This window comes from Phyllobates terribilis, unplaced genomic scaffold, assembly GCF_046119375.1.
Source record: "Phyllobates terribilis strain yellow unplaced genomic scaffold, ASM4611937v1 Scaffold_11__3_contigs__length_659146591, whole genome shotgun sequence".
Lineage (NCBI taxonomy): Eukaryota > Metazoa > Chordata > Amphibia > Anura > Dendrobatidae > Phyllobates > Phyllobates terribilis.
The window spans coordinates 605633230-605641665 of NW_027362771.1; the positions used below are offsets into that span (position 1 = coordinate 605633230).

Genomic DNA, 8436 nt, shown 5'->3' on the forward strand with positions numbered 1-8436 from the left:
AGACCTCTGAGTAAACAGCTCTTCAGACTCAATCATCTGTGTTACCCCAAGCCATAGTGTATGTAGTTTCTTACAGTTAAAAAGGGGGGGGGAACGACCCAACCCACCTGGAATTGACGATGCCAACGTCACGTAAGACACAGCAAGGGGACTCCAAAAAGAGTTTCCATTTTTTCCCAAAATTGTGGCACAGACACCACTTAACCCTAGAACGCATACCTGGGGCCTCGCAGTCCCGCCCTGTTAATTGTTTTCTATTTTCTGCAAGATTACTTTAGTTAGAATTTTGAAACTCTAGGTATTCTTCATGTATATAGTTGTTTGTCATTTGAGTTTGAGTTATTCAATGTTATTTGCACACGGGCCTAAAAGGCCCCAGGTATATGAAAGTGTAGATTTTTATGGTCATGCGTTCTAGGGTTAAGTGGCATCAATTGCCCCACAGTTGCTTAAAACGGTTGGTGAGGTGATATTACCAAATCCTCAAGCTTTTAGCCTCCCAAGGATAACACAGGATTAGAAAAGTCCTTGCGAATCCATGATTTGTTCATCTTTATGAACGTGAGTCTGTCTACATTCTCAGTGGACAGCCGCGTGCGCTTATCTGTCAGCACACCATCAGCAGCGCTGAACACACGTTCAGAGAGAACACTGGCTGCAGGGCATGACAAGATCTCCAAGGCGTGAGTGGCGAGCTCCGGCCATTTTTCCAGATTGGAATACCAAAATGAGCAAGGGTCCAGTGACACAGTCATGGCTTCGATGTTCACTTGGAGATACTACTGCACCATCCTCTCTAGGCATTGACTATGTGTCAGACTTCTTGTCTCCTGTGGGTTTGCAAAGGATGGTCTAAAAAAGTGGTGAAACGTTTTCACAAAATTGCTGTTACCAGCAGATACTGTGTTACTGTTACGGTTTGAGTGATGAAGACTCGACAGTCCCGCGGTTGGCAAGTTAGAACTGTGAGATTCACTTCGTGCACCACTGGTGTTTTGTGGAAAAGCACATGTAAGATTCTGCAACAGCGTCTGCAGATACTCCTGCATGCGTCAATCCCTTTTTATGGCAGGAATTATTTCGGCAAATTTACTTTTGTACCGGGGATCTAAGAGTGTGGCAACCAAGTAGTCGAGATTACTTCGAATTCTGAAATCTGAGGGTCATGTTGCAGGTAGTGCAGCAAGAAGGCACTCATGTGTCTTGCGCATCCAGGAGGACCAAGTCCTTGTTGTGTTGATAGCGAGGTAAGAATCATGCTTCTTTCCTCTGCCCTCTCCCCCCAACCTCGCACAACAGAAATGTGATCAAGGTCTCCCTCATCTGATGAGTCTTCCATGCCCATCGCCATTTCATTCTCCACTTCTTCCTCAACAGTTTGGCTGCTACCATGTGCCCTGTTTAATCCCTCTCCCCCACCCTCCCATGCCTGCCTCCTTGGTGCTGCCAACCGTCTGGACCTTGGAGATGTTATCCGTTCCGCATATGACTCCTCCTCTACTTCCTCCACCTCCTCTTGTCCGACCACCTGACTCTGAATTCTGTTTAATGTGTGCTCCAGCATGTAAATCACCGGAATAGTTATGCTGATAATGTCATCGTCGTCAGCACTAAACATCTTTGTCGCCATTTCAAAACTGTGCAGAAAGGTGTGTGGCGCCCCTGAGGGTGCAGTCACCACAGAGTTACTGCATCTCACCCAGAGGTGTGGTATCTCACCCTCAGGTAAGGAAGGCGTATGGCTCGGGACCCTAACACCTGCATCCAACACATACCCGCAGTGGGGTTAGGGCGAGATTGCTCCTAAGGGAGAGCACAGTCCTAGGTCCCTAGCTGGTGGGAGGATTCTATGCAGTGGGTGCTTAGGGGAGCAGCTTAGGGGAGCACATGACAGGGAGAGTATAAATAGGAAGACATCTTAGAAAGAGCAAGCCAGTCAGAGGAGGAAAAGTGACAGGAGCAGAGGCTCGGCATGAGCTCTGCTCTGGAGGCGGGCCTAGCCTGGGAGGCCCCGGACTGAAGGAGAGAAGAGAGGAGAGGGAGCAGGAAGGCTCCAGGAACCGAAGGGACCCTAGGGCTACGGGCCGTGCAGAAGGCCACCTGTACTCCCGCTGCTACCAGGAGGTAGAGGGGTCAGGCCAGATAAGGGGAACCGGTCCCTCAACTAGAGGAGAAACAGCAAGGCTCAACTAGAAACCGGAGGCTGCAGCATTTCATGTACTGCATGCAAAAGTCCACACCAGTCTCACTAAGAAGGTAGCCACATAGGACCCAGGGGACGGAACACAAGTCGCCCGCCAAGGCCCGAGGATACCGGATAGAAGTGTCACTGGGTGTGAGGTGCAGGGAGAAGGCCAGAGAAATGACACACAGAAGGGGGTCCTGCTAAGTACTCCGGAGCTATCTGGGGGTGGACTGAGCCCCTCACTGAGTACGCACAGCACGACGGGTGAGATAGCTCTGGTACCTGTAATCTGGACTACAACAACTGTGAGTAATATCTTGAGACGGAATCACACGGACTCTGTGTTCATTACTGACTCCCTGCACTACAACCACCATCATCCACCCACACTGCCCTGAAGCTACACTCTTCCTGTGGTGAGTAATAATACCATTGCAGCAAAACAACCAGCTTCAGAGGACTGATCCGCAGCAGCGGCCCCTTTGGCCGCACTCCACAGGTGGCGTAGTCGGACATTATAAAATCCATATATACAAATTACCCTTGGATTGACCGCCCTGGGTCACGGACCAGGTCACCGCCACAGTGACTACAACCCCCAGCGTCTACCGGCCCGGCTCCGGGTACCCCACGGCCCAGGGGGCGCGTCAACTTCATAGGTCCCTGATCTGAGACCACTCCTGCTGTGTGATTTGCCCCACCTCTGGATCTCTTTGGCCCAGGCTATACGTCAGAAACTATTGCACCAGGGCTTGTCGGTGCTGCCACAGTCGCTGCAACATGTGCAGAGTTGAATTCCACCGTGTCGGCACATCGCATTTCAGCCGGTGAACTGGCAGGCCCAACGACTTCTGTAGAGATGTAAGTCGTTGAGCTGCGGTATGCGAACGGCGGAAGTGAGCACACAGCGACCGTGCCCTCTGCAGAAGGCCATCTAGTCCGGGATAGTGGGCTAAAAATTGCTGGACAACCAGGTTCAACACGTGAGCCATACAAGGCACGTGTGTGACATTGCCCCGGCGAAGTGCCGCACCCAGGTTTGCAGCATTGTCGCACATGGCCTTCCCTGGTTGCAGGTCCAGTGGAGACAACCATTCATGAAATTGGTTCTCCAGAGCTGACCACAACTCCTCAGCTGTGTGACTCACATTTCCCAGACATTTCAATGTAAAAACCGCCTGATGATGTTGAGCCCTACTGCCAGCATAGTAAGGAGGTGTGCAGGATCCCTTCTGCGCAGTTAGAAAGCTTGTGGCATGACCAGACAGGCTTTGGGTGCAGGTGGAAGACCGAGAGGAGGTTGAGGAGGCAGAAGCAGTGGAGGAACTTTGACATAAAGAGGATTGACGCACAACTCGTGGGGACGGCAAGACTTGGACAGCAGCCCCTTGTCCTGCTGTCACCATAGTTACCCAGTGCCCAGTCAGCGACATGTAACGCCCCTGTCCATGCCTTCTCGTCCAAGTGTCTGTGGTGAAGTGCACCCTGTCACACACAGAGTTTCTCAAAGAAGCGGTGATGTTGTGTGCGACATGCTAGTGGAGCGCAGGCACACCTTTCTTTGAGAGGTAGTGCCGACTGGGCATCTGGTACTGGGGCACTGTGACGGACATAAGGTCTTGAAAATCCTCTGTGTCCTCCAGGTGGAATGGCAGCATTTCTGTAGCCAACAGCTTGCAGATGGTGAAATTCAACCTCTTAGCTTTCTCATGGCTAGGAGGAAATGGTCTTTTACTTTTCCACATCTGAGGGACCGAGGGCTGGCTGTTGTGCTTATACGGTGTTGAGTAGGGTGTCCCCGGCAAACTGCCGGTCTGTGAGGAAGAAGCAGGCGGACATGTTAGGTTGCCTTGATCCAAAGGTGGTGCTCTCGATGTCGGAGAGCGCTCAACACTAGCAGGTGTTTCCACTTCCCAATGAACTGACGACCTGCCAATCACACTGGCTGTTGCGGGTAAAGAGGTGGCAGGTCTGCGTCCAAAAACATGTGTGACTGCTGTCCCCCCAGTCACAGAGGATGAAGAGGCTGCGGATGCACAAGATGGGGCAGACGGTGGTTGGCCCAGCCGGCTAGGCCGCATTGTAGCACAGTGAGCTACACACTGCAACTTATGCTTCATATCCATGTGACGGTACATGCATGAAGTACTCAAACTATGGATTTTTTGGCCTCTACTTAGCTTTTGCTGACAAATATTACAGATAACACGAGTTGGGTCATCCTTATCGATCTGAATAAATGCCCAGGCTATGCAAGGCTTAGAGCCCATGTGACCTGAAGAGCCACTACGACTTGTGGTGAGAGGCAGAGTTGTGGTTGAGGATGCAGTTGTTGACGTGCTTCCAGGACTCCGTCTCTGTTCAGGAAGGCGCAACCTAACCTCGTCGTCAATAGCATCTGTGATGCCCTGCTGCGCTTGGTATCACAGATCCTAGAAGAGGGCATTGATGGAATCCTCCACAAGAGGCCCCCATAAACATTCACACATCTCCACCTTCCACCTCAGACCAGCAGAGGGAGCCCGTTAGGGATATAAATAGGGAAGGTGGAGCTAGGCAGTTCAGTTCCTCTGAATAGTTCCTGCAGTAGAGAAGCCTAAGAGAGGTCAGTCTGCAGTGGAGCTCAGTCTAGTCTAGAGAACTCAGTTAATAGTTCAGCAGTGGAGCACGAGGCTCCTGCTAGCTAGATTCAGGGAGCCCAGATAGAGCTTAAGGTGTGCCGGCGTCATAAGATCGGTGAAGCGTGGCAAGCTGCCGTTAGTGTGTATAGCCTATTGAGGGCCCGAGTAGGCCGAAGGCGAGTGGCGAGTTAGTACATAATGGGCAGAGGAGCTTAACCAGCTCACCCCGAAGCATTTACCGGACACCGGATCCGAGCTTACCGGGATCTCTATGACCCAGTAAGGCATAACCGGAATCCCTGGAGAACTACAAGTCCCAGGATCGCTAAGGTGCTGATACGTAACAGAGCCAGGAGACGCTTAGGCCCCGCATACTGGGAGCGTGAACTTCAAGAGAAGGCCCTACCACAAGGTCAGCCAGCGCAGGACAGAGACAAAGTTAGGCCTAGCTCCAGGCAGGTCAGAAACTTACTGTGCAGAGGCAAGAAACAGGAGGCCCTACACCCGCTCATTGGGGAGGATCCTGATATGCACCCTTCACCCTACAGTGCTCCAGGATGTGCCTGAATTTCCTCCAGTAAAAGGTACTGAAGTGACTACCGTGTCCGTTTCCGTTCTTGCTCTGACCCAGCTGGGTCTCGCCTGTCCTGCATTCCCCCTGCATACGCTGCCCTGAGACCTAGCTCCACCTGTGGGGAGCTATACCATCGAGCTGCCTTATCACGGGCCTCAGTGGACTGCTGCAGCGCTGGTGCTTCTCACCAGATACCACAGGTGGTGTCACAAACTCTTATAAAATTAACAATTATCCACCCTTTTAAAGAGTGACCCCAGGGTACGGGCCAGGGAGCCGACCACCGCGACATCCCAAAGGCCAGGCAAAGGCCCGGGTGACCTCATCGACTGGCTGACTGTGGGTTGACAGTAAGTGGGATCTCCAACCTTGTCATCATCACCCTGTGTGTTATCACACCCGTCGTCCTCAAAGCCAACCTCTTCCTGCCCTGACCGAAAAGTCAAGTTGTCGCTCCAATCAGGTATTTGAGTCTCATCAGCGTCTTCATCATTGTCTCCACCAACAGGAGTTACAGTTTGGGAACGAGGGTCTACATTATGCTCAGAACCTTCTACATCTGGTCCTGGATCCGACTTATAAAGATTCTGGGCATCAGTGCAGATCATTTCCTCGTCTGGATTAACAGAAGCTCTGGAGCAGACCTCCGTTTCCCAGGCTATAGTATGAGTAAACAGCTGTGCAGAATCAACCATCTGTGTTACCCCATACTCAGACGGGCAGCTGGAGACTTGGGAGCTGTGAGGAAGCAAGTGCGATTGGGGTGACACCTCTGAGGACTGGAGTATTTGTGATGTTGAAGTTGAGGTGGAGGAGAGCCTACTTGATGGAGCACTTGATATCCGCTGAAGCACCTGCTGTTTTTGTGCCTCATCTGGAATTTGTAGCGATGGGCGTGTCCGTAACAAAGGGATCGTATCACATTGTCCACGAAAAGAAGTCGACATGTTAGTTTGGCTGGAAGATGGTCTTTCTTCTGCAGATGTTACTCCCCCCCCACCGCGGGGGGCTCGACCCACCAGCGGACAGGCACCAGTATTAGGAGAGGGGGTCTGGCCATCAGGGTCCACCGCGGCTCTGGCACAAACCCGGCGACACGGAGGTGGCACGGGCAGGAACGGACTGGCCGTGTCGGCTTCTCACTTTTTGGATTTTAGAAGGGCATGACATGCCTATATCTGTGTTTCCCCCTCCTTTTACTCCTCCACCTCTTTTATTTTCGCATGACTATATGTACTTGTCACTTTTCCATGTGTTAGTTATGTCTTCTGAGCAGTTTGTCAGCTTTTGGACACCTTTGAAGGTGTTTTCTATGTGTTTCTATGTGTTTTTGTTTGCCTGCCATTGGTTGTAACGGTGTTCAACGAATAGTTTGACGAACAGTTCGGCAAACACACGGGTGTTCGACGAACCGAACCGAACTCGAACACTACGGGGGTGGCTCAGAACTATTCTTTAGATATGAACCCTTCTTTTCATTTGATATACAATTCTTTGTTCCTTTTTAGCAAGCTTTTAAGTTCAGTATTCAGCCATCCTGGTCTCCATAAATGCTTTCCACTCTTCCTTCTTTTTGGGATTGTTACTGATTGTGCAGTGAGAATTTAATTGAGCAAAATCTCCCATACTTCCTGGACATTTCTTTCCTTTAGAACATCCTACCTTTCCTTCCTTTTTACTGAGTGCATTAAAAACTGCCTTTCTGCAGTACAATCTTAAAATCTCAGTTTTCGCAGGTTTTCCACCTTTTGTAGTTCAAAAGTATAGGATAGAATTACCGCTGCCTCCTAAATTCTCAATCCCCTTTACTTCCTCAACTGTTTCCTAATTTTTGGTAAAAATTAGATCCAAATAAATAATGGCAGCAGTGGGATTTGAAACCACGACTCCAGAGAGACTGGAGCCTTAATCCAGCGCCTTAGACCGCTCGGCCACGCTACCTCATATGGATGTTAAAACTTATTTAAATCAGAAATTTGATAATGATGTAAGTTGCAGAAAACTTTGTATAACTAATTAGACAAAAATACAAATGTTATTATGCATGAGCAACATAGTTATCAGGGATTTGTTTGTACATTGACTCTGGGGCACCATTTTACAAAACATATGACTTGTATCCAGATATTTAACTAATCTTTCCTCTGTTTTCTCATCCGCTAATTTTTAGATATCACTGAATTAGGTGGTATAGATTACTTGCTATGATCTCCCATATACAGGACACTCAAACATGAAGGATTCCTACACCCCTGCCTGTACGTAACAGATAATCAGAAGCAGCAGCAAGGAAGACATTATACAGCAGTGCAGAGCAATGTAGCTATGAGTTCATCACTAGGGTGACTTACTGGAAAGCAGCAGAAGCAGCATGGCTCTGTTTATGTTTGCTAATCACTCTGCTCATCCTGTATTGATAACCCTAAAAAGGCAGCAGGGATATGAGCTAGCAGTTAGACTTCTTTTGACCAATATTGATTTTGGGAAATTTTGAGAATGGTTGATCATTGATTGAACTGACATGGATGTAACATAGATGGTAAATTATGTAAATAATTCTGATGCCTAAAGCCAACATGACCACTCATATGCAGTATTCATATGTATGACTTTTTCACATGTTCCTTTTCTTCTACAGCACAGTGAAGATCACTTGATGTTACATTTGCTTTCTTAGAGAACACAGAAGCAAAACAGGAATTTAAAAGTTCAGTCTTCTCAACATCATTATGGACCACTTTACCCTTTTCATCCTTTAAAAATCCTATAGCATCTTTGGCTTTTCTTTAACTTTTGACTTACTTCCAAAATCCTTTCTTATTGCTTTTGGTTTCTCTTGCAAGCCTCACTTCATTACTCGCTTTAGCTCTTCTAACGCTAGCCCAGCTTTCCCTGCAGACAGCAGTATATTATTCTTTAGATATGAACCCTTCTTTTCATTTGATATTCATTTCTTTGTTCCTTTTTAGCAAGCTTTTAAGTTCAGTATTCAGCCATCCTGGTCTCCATAAATGCTTTCCATTCTTCCTTCTTTTCGGGATTGTTACTGATTGTGC

General features: G+C 48.8%; 1 non-coding gene across 1 annotated transcript; it reads right to left on the reverse strand.

The window, feature by feature from the left end:
* Positions 1-7239: 7239 nt before the first annotated feature.
* Positions 7240-7321, reverse strand: TRNAL-AAG (transfer RNA leucine (anticodon AAG)). Its single transcript has one exon. It is a non-coding gene; the product is annotated as a tRNA-Leu (tRNA).
* Positions 7322-8436: the final 1115 nt, after the last annotated feature.